Below are 13,993 nucleotides of genomic sequence, written 5' to 3' on the forward strand. Positions count from 1 at the left end.
AATCAATAATTGGATCTGAATCTTAGTAATGGATCCAAACAACAATATTTATATAGCAATCGGATCTTAATCGAGTAATATTTAGGTGTGGATTTGAATAGATATAAGAGCTGGATCTCAAAATAGATCCAAACACCAACCTCGAAAACCCCAAAGAGGAGAGAGAGAGAGACCCTAGGTTGGTCAAAATGGTTAGCTATGAATGACCAAACGGCTAGCCCAAGAAGGACATAAAAAATAGACATAAACGACCCTAATAGGGTCAAGATAGACCTTGACCGACTTAACAGGTCAACGATCAAACAAGAGTGGCTACTGGACCGTTTGGACTATAAATGCTCATACAAAGATGTTGGGCTTGTTCCAAATGAATCCAATCCAAATAATATCTAGAAAGATTCAAATATGATTAATGCAAAGTCAAAGTCAATAAATGAGAGATTAAATCTGTCTCAAGTACTAAAAAGAAACTCAAAGTCAAACCAGACCGAACCAAACCAAATCCAAATATAAATCCAAAGTCAAAGGTCAAGGTCCAATGTTCAAGGTCCAAGGTCCAAGGTCCAAGAATAAAGAGATGCACAAGCCTAAGATCTAATGCCCTTGAGGGTCTTGCCTTTTAAGACACCACCCCCTCTATATAAGGACAAGAGGTTTCCCAAAAACCTTAAAGGTGAGACTAAACTTTTGTAGAGAACCCAATACCCACCAACTTAGAAAAAAATAAAAAATAAAAAATAAACAGAAAACCATAAGGATAGTTTTGAGACAAAATCTAATAATCACCACGTGAATCAAAATTATAGAAAATTACTACAGAGGCTGCATGCAAAGATTCACCACACAAGTGAAGGTACCTTTTGGGTTTGAACCTCCACGTTAGTGTTACTTAGTCTTAGTGTAAAATTCATGGATTTTCTAAATTTTTCAAAAAATATAAAGGATTATCATATTACTTTTATGAGAAATTTAGCAATAGATAATAATCGATGAACTTTTGGATGTTTATCAAGTTATTTAAACTTATATGGGCTTTACCTATGGATATAGATCCTGGTGGAGGATTCACGAGGATCAACCCTCCATAAAACCCAGTTCAAGTCATACATTTGACATAATTCCCCTATTTAAACAAGTTTGGATCCAGTGTATGATTCAAAATTTGTGAAACGTCATAAAAAGGACCCGGATCCATTCAATGGACCCAATTTGGCTTTATAATAATTTAGAACTGGGTCTCTGAGGAGATATGGATTACTCAAAACCTTCAAGATATGAGACTGGATCTATTAGAAGGATCCACTCTTAAAACAAGTTGGGCTCAAATAAGATCTGTATTGATAAGACACTATGGGTCTACAATTGGATCTAGAGATATGGACCAGTTCTCAAAACTTGTAAAGGCCTATATATATATATATATATATATATATATATATATATATATATATATATATATATATATAGATAGATAGATAGATAGATATATCAAAATAGGAATATGAATGATATGTTGGATCCAAGATCCGATCAAGACCCAAAGTGGGTCTCACATAGGATAACTTTGGATTTGGGTCCATTCGAACCCAACCAAATCCATAATACAACATAATTACATTGAATTGGAATTGGATCCAATCCAATCTCAATCCAATGCATATTACCTTTAAAGAAGATTTGGAATAAATTTGGATTTTTAAAATCCAAATCCAAACCACACTATATATATATATATATATACATACATAATTAATAGAGTTGGGTCGAAATGGACTCAACCCAATCCTACACCATATACAAACCCCCCCTTATTGCTTTGGGTTTGGGGTTGGATCCACCCGAATCCAACCCAAACCCAACCCATCTACTTAAATTGGCCCGACCCTACCCACCGAGACACAACTGCCTCATCATCTAATTAAAACCTCTCTCCCCCATGGTTTTTGATAAAAACATTACCCCCTCACTCTCTCATCTCTCATAGAGTTCTCTCTCTCCTCTCTTTCTCTTTTGGTGGTCGCCAAAAACCACCACTGGTGGTTTTCCCTCTTCCTTCTCCATCTGACTTCCCTCTTTCCTCCCTCACTTGTCTCTCTTGGTGTTACGAGAGACACCACTGGCAACCACTCTAGTGGACACCCGTTTGCCACCACCATCCACCATTTTTGTCAACCTCCACCTCCAGAGTTCCTTCCTGCTACCACCATCATCGCCATCAATGCCCTCCAGTCGACAGACCCGCACCCTCTCTCTTTCGTCTTTGCTACAGACCCCGAGCCAACCACCCTGCTCACCTTGTCGAATGTCACTCACGGCCCCTTCCTTCTCGCTCCCTCTGTTTAGAGGCTGCCAACCTGCCTCCTCCTTTTCGAAGGTGCTCGGAGGACCACCATAAGGAAAGGAGGGGTTGACATCCAAAGCAGGTTATATGCCCCCCCCCCCCCCAACACGCAGGTGCATCTTCGGGGGTTTGAATGAGCACCACATATGTAAACACATGGGGCTCGTATCCTCATGTGTGTCGGCATCAGTTAGCATCGAAGTTTGGTGCGGTTGCAAAGACTTAAATACCCTTTTTTGCCATTCTCGCCATGAAACAATGATTCTAGAAAAGGACAAAAATGTCCTCCATCTAGAAAAGGGAGGATGATTTTTCTTTAAAGTCCAAACGTTTTGTTTTTGCCCTAAGTAGTAAACTCCTCTGCTGTAATAGGAGTTCCTTGCAATATTTTGCCCTAAACATTCTGGATCACCCTTTAACAATGCATCATCTGCTGTAATAGAGGCGCCCTTTGACGACACACCCTTTGTCGTCATTTGTTGTTGCTGGAGCACCTTTTGTCATCGTCTGTGCTGTCAGAGCACACTTTGTCATCGTCTATTGTTGTTGGAGCACCCTTTGTCATTGTCTGCTCGTGAGAAATAGTTGGACTATCAGAGGAATCAGCATTCTGTCTATTGTTCAACATGATACCAGGATGCAAGCATCAAACTGAGTAGATAGAGAATAGCGATTTACAATAAAGATAATGGTGGCAACATTGATCTGATTTATACTGTAAATTGATACTCTCTGATCTGATTTCTAATGTAAATCGCTACTCTCTGATCTGATTTTTATTATAAATCGTTGCTCTCTGATCTGATTTCTATTATAAATCGCTACTCTTTGATCTGATTTCTACTGTAAATCGCTACCCTCTGATTTGATTTCTACTGTAAATCACTACTCTCTTATCTGACTTCTATTGTAAATCGCTACTCTCTGATTCAATTTCAACTATAAATTGTTACTCTCTGATTTGATTTCTATTGTAAATCGCTACTCTCTGGCCTGATTTCTATTATAAATCATTATTCTCTGATTTGATTTCTACTGTAAATCGCTACTCTCTGATCCGATTTCTACTATAAATCACTACTCTCTGGTCCAATTTTTACTATAAATTGCTACTCTCTAATCTCATTTCTACTATAAATCGCTACTCTCGGATCTGATTTCTATTGTAAATTGCTACCATTTGATTCAATTTTTACTTTAAATCGTTATCCTCTTATCTGATTTCTACTATAAATCACTACTCACTTATTTAACTACTATAAATCACTACTCTCTAATCCAATTTTTAATCTAAATCGCTAGTATCTGGTCTGATTTCTACTATAAACTGCTACTCTCTAGTCTGTTTTATACTGTAAATCACTACTCTTTTATCCAATTTTTACTATAAATTGTTACTCTTTGATCTGATTTCTACTATAAATCGCTACTCTCTGATATGATTTCTACTATAAATCGTTACTCTCTGATCTGATTTCTACTGTAAATCACTACTTTCTTATTTGATTTCTACTATAAATCACTACTCTCTCATCTAATTTCTACTATAAATTATTACTCTTTGATCTGATTTCTACTGTAAATCGCTACTCTCTGATCCGATTTCTTTTATAAATTGCTACTCTTTGATCCGATTTCTATTATAAATCGCTACTCTCTGATCTGATTTCTACTGTAAATCACTACTCTCTGATCCAATTTTTACTGTAAATTGTTACTCTTTGATTCAATTTCTACTATAAATCGCTACTCTCTATTCTGATTTTTACTGTAAATTGCTATTCTTTGATCTAATTTCTATTGTAAAACACTATTTTCTGATCTGATTTCTAGTGTAAATCACTACTCTCTGATCTAATTTCTATTATAAATCGTTACTCTCTGATCTGATCGTTGTTGTAAATTATTACTCTCTATCTACTCAGTTCGATGTTGCCACCATTATCTCTACTGTAGAATCGATGTCACCATTATCTCTGTTGTAAATCGCTATTCTTTGACTACTCAATTGATGCTTGCACCCTGATATCATGATGAATAATAGACAGAATGCTGATTCTTCTGGTAGTTCAACTATTTCTCATGAGTAGACGACGACAAAGGGTGCTCCAGTGGCAATAGACAATGGAAAAAGGGTGATCTGACAATAACAGACGACGACAAAGGGTGCTCCAGTGGCAACAGATGACGATGAAGGGTGCATCGTCAAAGGGAGCTCCTGTTATAGTAGATGGTGCATTGTCAAAGAGATCCATATCGTTCATCATCGAGTTTATTTCCTACTGCAAAGCGATTATATGTGCAACTGAGGATACATCCTCTCTAAGCAAATAAGCTCGTTAGTAATGGCAACCCACTGCACAATTTTTCTTGAACTGAGGTTGATTCTTAGAGACTCTAGCAATGGTGCACTCTTGAGAATTTGCTTCACAAACTTCAGCTTAGGCACTGTCCCCTTGAAGGAGCCGATGGGCTACATGAGTCGTGGGAATGTGCAAAGCTATTTATGAGAGGGCATTTTTGTCAAACAAATATCTATTTTATGGGAGGACATTTCCGTTAAACACATATCTACCTTTTTTATATTCTATTTTATTATAAAATTATCATGGGTAACATTGGCATATGAATTATTGTGGATCCCAAGATATTCCCCCATACACACCAAAACACGTAAATTTGTCTTCGAGGGAGAACACACAACACTCGCTTGTTGACATCCCATGCACCTTCATAGTTGGTACCACTTCTCAGGATTTGTGCATCTTGGGATTCATGCACATCAGAAATCGTGTCACTTGCTTTGACAAATCTGCTATCTCCTCTCGTCATGAGTTGTTTTGCAGCCTCTGACGTCGGGCAAATATTTCAGTGTGACACCCTCGTGTTTACATATTTTTGTGCTAGTATCACTAAAACCAAAGGCACTAGCAAAACTGTACGTGTCTCCATTCAAGAGACACAGTTTACGCGGCATTATCGAGCCTTCGCCTATATTTTGATTCACCTCATAATCAGATATACTTCTAGTTAAGAAAAAATTCATGCGATAACTGTGGTTGTACATTTCTAATATATATATATATTTGTATTTACATCAAATATATACATATTATTATTATATATATGTACATGTTTATTTCAAGTATATGGTTTTACATACTTTGATTCTATTTAAATTCTGCATTTATTTAAGGTGTGTAGTTTTGCATACCTTTGCTTTACTTACGATGCTTTTTAGCATATGATGCTTTGTTATACCTATATATATATATAGTATGCAATTTTGCATACTTCTGCTCTATTTAAATTATGTCAGTATTTATTTAAAGTATGCATTTTGTGTACCTTTGCTTTATTTATGATAATTTTTTGACGAATGATGTTTTGTTATACGTGTAATATATATATATATATATATATATATATATATATATATATATATATATATATATATATATATATATTAAGAGTGCACAATTTTGCGTACACTTGCTCTATTTAAATTATGTGAGCATTTATTTAAGGTATGCAATTTTGTGTATCTCTGCTTTATTTACAATGGTTGTTTGGCATATGATGCTTTGTTATACATGTAACTATATAGACATATATGTTTATTCAGAGTATGTAGTTTTGCATACTCCTACTCTATTTAAGTTATATGAGCATTTATTTAAGATACATAGTTTTGGGTACTCAATTTCAAAAGGTTTGCATGCTAGAATTTATGTTCGTGTGAATCTGATGTTTTATAAAATAAACAAGAGATTTATGTTTGCACACATTCAATAATTTGCAAAGTAATCAAAAGGTTTACGTTTGCATGCGTGAAAGATCCTACACTTGCATACATCTGATAATTTGCATATGTGCAAGATCCTCAATGATTTGCAAAATAATCAAGAGTTATATGTTCGTATGCATGAGAGATCCTACATTTGTACACATTCGATGATTTTCAAAATAATCAAAAGATTTACGTTCACATGCATGCGAGATCCTATGCATGCACACATCCAATAATTTACAAATAAACAAGAGATTTATGTTTGCATGCATGCAAGATCCTACGCTCGCACATATTTGATAATTTGTAAAATAATCAACAATTTTACATCTGCATGTGTGCAATGAGTTATGTTTGCATGTATCGGTCACTCTCAAATCTCAAACTTTACAAAACAATAAACCGTGTGTGGTTCAAACTTAAAATGTTGTTCAAAATAATAAGTTGTTGAAATAATTCAAAAATACGCAACTGAATCTTTTGTGATCAAGCAGATACAAGACTTTGGTGACATGGACATCGGTCACATGTGCCAGCGATAATTTCCTCGTATACTCTTATTGGTTTTCAAAAATATAATGGTATTGATTTTTTTTGAAAACTAGGTTATTTTATCATCATTGTCGTACTATAAGACGTGCAAGACATTTCCTTACACTAAGGAATGAGTTGAGGTTTATGGCGAACCTCGCAGTGCAACAATGCACTAAGCTATGTATGAGTTGAGGTTTATGGCAAACTTCGAGGTACAACAATGTGCATTCCATGAAAAAACACATGTAAAAATTCGAGATCGCCTTCATAGGTAATATGCTCGATCAGTTTAAAAGACCACAACATAGTGATGGATTGAATTAATAATACAAGTGTGGGAGTCTATCCGGTATAGGTAGATGATACCTAAAGAAATGATGCATATACAAATATGGTAAATCTTCTTAATAATAGATGACTCATTAACCCATTCACACTTATAACCTATCAGGAAATGATAGAAGGTATAAACTTCGATGGAAACTGTTGATAAATAACTATGCTCCTCGAGTGGTAATTACTATGTGTCCCCAATCATCGGAGTTAGAGGACATGGCTACCAATTATTATCCCAAGTGATAGATCCCACAACTTCTATAGAAGTTTGGATGTATCCAAACAAGTAGCCTCTGGAGAATTCCTTTTTGGTCATTACACTATCCCCTTTGGAATGGATTCAGCTAGTCATCTGGGGTATCAAAATGTATGAAATAATAAACCCTTGAATGGTCTCAATTTGTCTCTATGTTTTCCTCCTGTGAGTACCTGCAGACAGAGTAATATCGAAACAAAGTCCTGATATTCACACTGTTAATTTGAATAGAAACAATGATTTGCTTATAGGAATTCGTAGATCATTCAAGTTGCATGTGTTATGATATTATTAATGTGACCAATATACATACGACTATTTATGATATGTATATTAGTTCTTTAAAACTATGTGACATTGTTGTACCTATCAGGCTTTCATGAGTCTAACTCATTTTTATGGGATTCAAGTGATAAATAGACAACTGCTATAGATGATGGTGTGATGATATGGCAATATCATGAATCCACTCTCTCTATTTGTTTGCTCCTGACTTATGTTGGTGCTTTGTTCATGGATTTTTGTATAAGCTATTTCAATAAAACAATCTTTGGTTTGAATTATTATGGGTTGAATGACTTGTATGGAGATGCAGACCCAAATCCAAGACATTTGGGTACCCATCCCATTTGTTGGATGCTTCGTCTGAAATCCGCCCATAGTTTGTTAACTTGATCTTTTCAATAAATTATTTTGTTATACTATCGTTTAAACTCTAAAAAAATATTAACTACAAAAATTTAAAATTTTCATGAATTTTTATAAGTTAAATTTTTTTGGGTGTTACACTTAGTCAGTCTAAGACCTTAATAGCTTTAGCTTTGAATTAAGAATCCTAATTGACCTTTCAGACACTATAACACACACTTTCACTTTAAGTGGTCATAGTGTGTCTATCAATATATAGAAGCCATACATTATAGGTCGCGTGTTGTATCCTAATTTCATGAGTGTTCTAAAGACAGTTTAAGTCTCATATAAGGTGCCCCCCACCTTCACACTCACATAGGTAAGTCCATCATGGGTGTAAACTTGTTTGAAATACCCCAGCCATAAGGCCTATGAATCTTATTAAGAGTTTAATTCAAACTCAACCTCCTTGCACATGTTTCAAGTACTTGACACTAGGAATGAAAAAAATATTAAGTGCTCTATCCAATCACTTAGAGACTTATTTTTTCCATTAAACCACTATACATGGTTTGACCCTTATCATGTGATTGGGTTTTCATCAATGGTGATTGCTTTTATAGATTTTAATTACATTTTTCTCGACGTCTTAAAAATGATATCTTAAGAAAGTCCCTTTGTCAACGGATCCACTAAGTTTTGACAATATTTCATATATTGAATTGAGATTACTCCTTACTTGAGTAAACTATTTACATAATTGTGCTTTAGACTGATATGTCTAGATTTTTCATTATAAATATTATTTCTTTCTTTGCATATAGTTGCTTGAGTATCGCAACACATAGCTATAGAGGGTACTGACTTATCTCTCAACGATATTTTCATTAAGAGATTCTTTAGCCACTCAACTTCCATACTAGTTCTATCAATTCGGTCTCCATTGTTGAATGAGTTATCACAATTTGCTTCTTGAATCTCTAAGCAATTGCCCCAAGTCCAAAGGTAAATATCCAACCACTTATGGATAATGATTCATTTTAATCAGAATTCTAGTTTGTATGAATGCATCCTTCAAGTACAATGGATTCTCTCTCATAGAATATTCTATATTCTAGAGTTTCTCTCACTTCAAAACTTGATATATTGTATCACAATACTGTTGTCCTATATTATTAGTATATTGGTTCAACTTGCTCATACTGAAAATTATGTTTGATCGAGTTTCATTCATAGCATACATGAGACTGCCAATAATACTTTCATACTCCAATTGAGATATACGTCTTCCAGTGTTAGGCGACAACTTAACACTATGATCAATCAAAGTAGTAACAAACTTACAATCATGATTATATTTTCTTAATATTTTTTCAATGTAGTGAGATTGAGTTAATGCATAATCATTTTCATGTCTAATCAATTTAATGCCAAGTATAACATCAGCAAAACCCATATATTTTATGTTAAATTTAGATAAAAGAAAGCTTTTGGTATTATTTATGCATTTTACATTATTATTCATGATTAACATATCATTCACATAATGATAAATAATTATAATATGACTATTTTTTACTTTTCTATATATGCATTTATCAAAATCATGAATTCTAAAACCATATGAAATGATTACTTCATCAAATTTTTAATATTATTTTTTAAATAATTGTTTCAAATCATACAATGACCTTAACAATTTGCAAACTTTTTTTTTGGCCTTGTGTGATATAACCTTCGCGTTATTCTATATAAATTTCTTCTTTTAAGACTTCATTCAAAAAATATGATTTAACATTCATTTGGTAAATTTCAAGGTCGTAAATTGATGTTAAAGCAACCTCCTACTTAGAGAGGCATAGACGTCAAAATAATCAAGTCCAGTTTTTTGTTTGAAACATTTAGTTATAAGTCTAACTTTAAATTTTTCAATAAAGCCATCAGTTTGAAGCTTTTTTTTGAAAATTCATTTGTATCTAAGGGTTTAAAACCAATGGGTAAATCAACCAAAATCTAAGTTTTTTTATGATATAATCTAATTCACTCTTTATAACTTTCTTTCTAGAATGAGCATTAAGAGAGGTCATAGCTTTTGAAAAATAAACAATGTCTCTATCTATCATATAGAGATGAAAATCAAGACCAAATTTTTTTGTTTTTCTTGATCTTTTATTTTTTTGAATTTTAAAATTTTTAGGCTCATAAATTTTTTTTTTTGGATTATTTTCAATAAATTTTGGAGCTTGTTGATAAAAATTTGAATGTTGAGAAAGATGGTACTTATCTGGATTCGTGAAATCCTCTTTGAAATCATAGGGGACGTCGTTTGAAGCTCTGACTATCCTTTGCTCGAAGAAAAGGTAAAGTTAAAACAAGTTTTTTAATCTTCATAGCTCGAATCACACCATCACGAATTCAGGTATGCAAACAAATACAAAACGTATATAATCACCCAATTAAAAGATTATATGAAATTGAAATACACAAATTAGGGATTTGAAAAATACCTTTTTCGAACTCGATGGTCTGTTTTATCCTTAAAGCTCTTTTTTATCCATTAGCACCTTCATGTATGTATGGGCGCTCTTTAATGACATTGAGCATAATGCAAGCTGGACTTGAGTAGGCTTCTTCTCTAGGGCTAGCACTTAGGTATGAGATTTCTAGATATTTTTTAGATATTAAAGGTATAAGAGTGAGCCCCCATTTATAGGGTTCTAGGAGAGTCTTCTCTCAAAAAGAAGACTTGTCTAAGAAGAATCCTCCCACCCTAGAAGATGTATAAGGCAGATGGATGAGATAGAGATAAGTCATGACTTATCCACACATTCGGTACAATAGATGATATTTTGCTATGTCGTCCTGTAGTGGATGACACTTTGCTTTGTCGTCCTGAAATGGACGACGTTGACTTTTGTTGTCCAGTAGTAGACGATGTTCCATTCTGCCGTCTAGTAACGAATGACGATCATTTTTTTTATCCAAGTGTAGGGTGTCCAATTCTCGTTGGGTACTTGCAAACACTTATCTTCAAAAGATATTAACAATTGGGTATTATAAAATTTTGGTGTCTACAGACACCCGCCTTTGTCATTAATCAATGTGATTTAGTTTATGACAGAATTAGACATTCAAGGTTTGGAATACTAGGTCATCAAGATTGAATTTAGTCCTATCATTAATCGATGTGTTTGAAAGAAAACTAGATTATCGAGATCGTGATCAGTCTCGCCGAACGAGGTTGGTGCCAGCATTCAAAGGAGGAAGTTAGACTCTCGAGACTATTATGGGTCTCACAAAGCATGATCGAATTAGTTTGAGGATAACTGGATTGCCAAGACCATTTGGTGTTTTTGTTGAGCGAGGTCAGTGCTAGTACAAGGACAACTAAATTGTCAAGACCATTTGGTAGTCTTGCCGAGCAACGTCGGTGCCAGTGTAGGGACAATTGGATTGCCAAAACCATTGATGGTCATGCTGAGTGAGGTTGGTGCCAGTGCAGGGACAACTAGATTTCCAAGACCATTTGGTGGTCTTGTCGAGTGAGGTCGGTACCAGTGCCAAAAAAATATTTTATTTATAATAGAAAAGAAAATGTTAAGCTTTAGGCATCGATAGTACAAGAGAAATATGACTCTTTCATGCCTTTTAGGCCTGTTTTGATTTTTGATGCCTTTTGTAAACAATTTTTCTTTTAAGAATTTATAAGAAAAAAGTGAAGAGTCCTACACCTCTTATGGGTTCATGGATAAGGTAGAGTTGCCCCAATAAAACCTTAGAGTAGAGATATCTTTCCCAAGATAATGAGTTTAGACGTGAGACTTCCTACCCTAGTGAGGTGAGTCAAGCATACTTCGGTCAGGTAGTACCAAAGAGAGGGTACATCTTTCTGTGTACTTTTTAGACTCATAATTCCTATGGCTAGACTCTTTGGTGAATTATGATGCATGCAATGAACTTTTATGATATGCAGTGAGCCTCATGCATTTGTAGTAGAGTTGATAGCCTATGATAACTATGAATGATTGATTATATAAGGTCAGAGATTTTTGTTCTTTTCTCTCTTCTTTAAATTAGAACCTTTCTAACAAGTTGATTCATGTTCTTACACTTTAGACTTTTTTTTTTCTTAGGTTGATCTAAGATAGTGACACTCAGCTTCATTAAGAATTTTCCCTTTTAATTCTACCTTAGTTTTTAAGTGACTAGTCATAGGGATATGAGATTAAGTTTCAAGGCATTCCTGGTAGATCTGATGGTCCCTACTAAGGCTTGAACTCTGAAGGACTAAAGTTTGATGAGAATGCATTCAAGTGCATCTCTTGCCCCTATGTAAGTTTTATGAAGTTTTTGTCATTAGTGTGGAAGGGATTTATTCCTAACTTTTGCCATCCTTTGACCTAAGGACTGGCAACTATGGGTCTCATGCCTTCACAGTCTAGGAGGAATGCCTCTAGATATCCAACATCTGCCTCCAAAGGCCATATGACTAGAGACTACCACCTTGCCATAGGTATAAAAGTAAGTATAGGTTTTTTCCTAGCTCTCATTTAAAATGTGATGTCCTAAGGGTTTGTCTTCAGATGAACTCACATGTGCTAAAGTTGTTCATCTCGTAATCTGCATGGAGGACTTTACGAGACTGGTGAGGGTGTCATCTTCATACCAAGCTTTAAAATATGATTTCTTGGATATTCGCTTTTTGGTAGACTCATCCGTGTTAGAACTACCCATCTTGTAACTCATGTGGGGGACTTTACGAGATTGATGAGGGTACTAACATGAGCTGAACACTCAAATAAAAGAGGAGCGCTTTTCCTAAGAAAGAGAAAAAAATTAATGAGCACACAATGAATTAAAGAAATGTGTTAAAATAAGCCCTAACTAGCTAGAGGTTGTATTTTTCTATTTTCTATGTGACATGCAAATCTCTAACAAAGATTTATAGAATATGATATAACCTAAAACCTAGTGTTGATGCATGAATCTAATGCATAATAACCTATTCATGAGATAAAACAAATTAAATAGGAAAACTATCAAAAATAAGCAAAAGAAGCTGCAGATGAGAGGGTCTGCGGATGGCATTGCCTGTCAGTGGACAACAATACCTGCAAATGTGAAGGTCTGCAAACGACAATGTTTTTCAGCGAACAATAGGACATGCAAACGTGAGGGTCTATATACGATATTGTCTGTCAACGGATGACAGAGCTTGCAGATATGAGGATCTACAGATGACACTGCTTGTCAGTGAATGACAAAGCTTGCAGATATGAGAATTTGTAAACGACACTGCCTATCAGTATACAACAAAACTTGCAGATACAAGGATCTGCAGACGACACTGCTTGTCAGAAGATGGCAGAACCTGTAGATAAGAGGATCTACAAACGATATTGTTAGTCAACGGATGGCCAAACGTGCAGACACAGGGGTCTGCAAATGACCAAACATAACTAGACAATGGTCAGTAGATGACCAAACCCCAATGGATGGCAGTCAGCGAACAACCAAACCTCAATGGACGGTAGCCATCAAATGACCAAAGCTTGGGGACAACCAAAGCTAGTGGACGACAAAATAGGGTTTATCATCCGAATAGAGATAAAACTTGAAAACAAAGATTTTGGGCTCGTTAAAGCTCAAAACCTTCCCGTGATGCAATTCTAGCTATGAAAATAAAAAACAAGTATGTCGTTTCATCTCGGTCGCCAAAAACTGTTGATAAAAATTTGAATGTTAAGAAAGATGAGACTTACCCGGATTCGTGAAATCCTCTTTGAAATTATAGGGGACGTCGTTGTAAGCTTTGACTGTCTTTTGCCCGAAGGAAAGATAAAGTCAAAATAAATTTCTCAATCTTGTCATCCAAGTGTAGGACTAGTAACAAACTGTAGTCAATTTTTTCATCCAAGTATGGGGTGTCCAATTCTCGTTGGGTACCTATAAACACTTATCTTCAAAAGATATTAGCAATTGGGCATCATGAAATTTTGGTGTCTATATAGTTTTATGTGATTTTAAAGTTAAATCTTCTCTAAATTCGGCTTGAATAGATTCTAAAATTACTTTAGTTTCAATATTCATAAATCTATGTCTTACT

This window comes from Nuphar pumila, chromosome 7 (assembly GCF_984573655.1).
Source record: "Nuphar pumila chromosome 7, dmNupPumi1.hap1.1, whole genome shotgun sequence".
In the NCBI taxonomy this organism is placed as follows: Eukaryota; Viridiplantae; Streptophyta; class Magnoliopsida; order Nymphaeales; family Nymphaeaceae; genus Nuphar; species Nuphar pumila.